The following is an 857-nucleotide window of genomic DNA, read 5'->3' on the forward strand; positions in this document are numbered from 1 at the left end:
CTTTATCAAAAGTGGACAGAAACTAAAATTGATCTACCTAAATACTAAACTGTACTAAATAAACTCTTCATTCGTCCGTTTATATGTGGAGATATGCTGCTCTATACACGCTAAAAGTAGTGATTATTTACATGGAGTCTGGTGGAGATATGCTGCTCTATACACGCTAAAAGTAGTGATTATTTACATGGAGTCTGGTGGAGATATGCTGCTCTATACACGCTAAAAGTAGTGATTATTTACATGGAGTCTGGTGGAGATATGCTGCTCTATACACGCTAAAAGTAGTGATTATTTACATGGAGTCTGGTGGAGATATGCTGCTCTATACACGCTAAAAGTAGTGATTATTTACATGGAGTCTGGTGGAGATATGCTGCTCTATACACGCTAAAAGTAGTGATTATTTACATGGAGTCTGGTGGGTTTGGTGATGGTAGCATGGAGAAGTTTTAAGTTCAAAACCATAAACGAATAAATCAAACAACGCTTAAATACGGTGCTATGGTCCAAAATGTATGTTACACTAACTCTTTGTGGCTTTAAATTATAAGAGAATCTTAAATCGTGTGTTTTCTGACTGTAGTTTGGTGGAGCACGTTGAGCACCAGCTGGTTGCAACAGCTGGAACGATGACACTCACCAAGTCGCTGCAGGTTGAACACAGACTGACACTAACTCACCTTCACCTCTAAATCAATTCGGATTAACTTATATCTTAAAATATGTGTACTTTAGCCTGCTAACGTCAACCTAGCAGGTTAAAATACATGAACTTCAGCCTGCTGACGTTAGCTTAGCTAGCTAAAATACATGTACTTCAGCCTGCTGATGTTAGCTTAGCTAGCTAAAATACA

The sequence above is a fragment of the Etheostoma cragini genome, chromosome 3, assembly GCF_013103735.1.
Source record: "Etheostoma cragini isolate CJK2018 chromosome 3, CSU_Ecrag_1.0, whole genome shotgun sequence".
NCBI lineage: Eukaryota > Metazoa > Chordata > Actinopteri > Perciformes > Percidae > Etheostoma > Etheostoma cragini.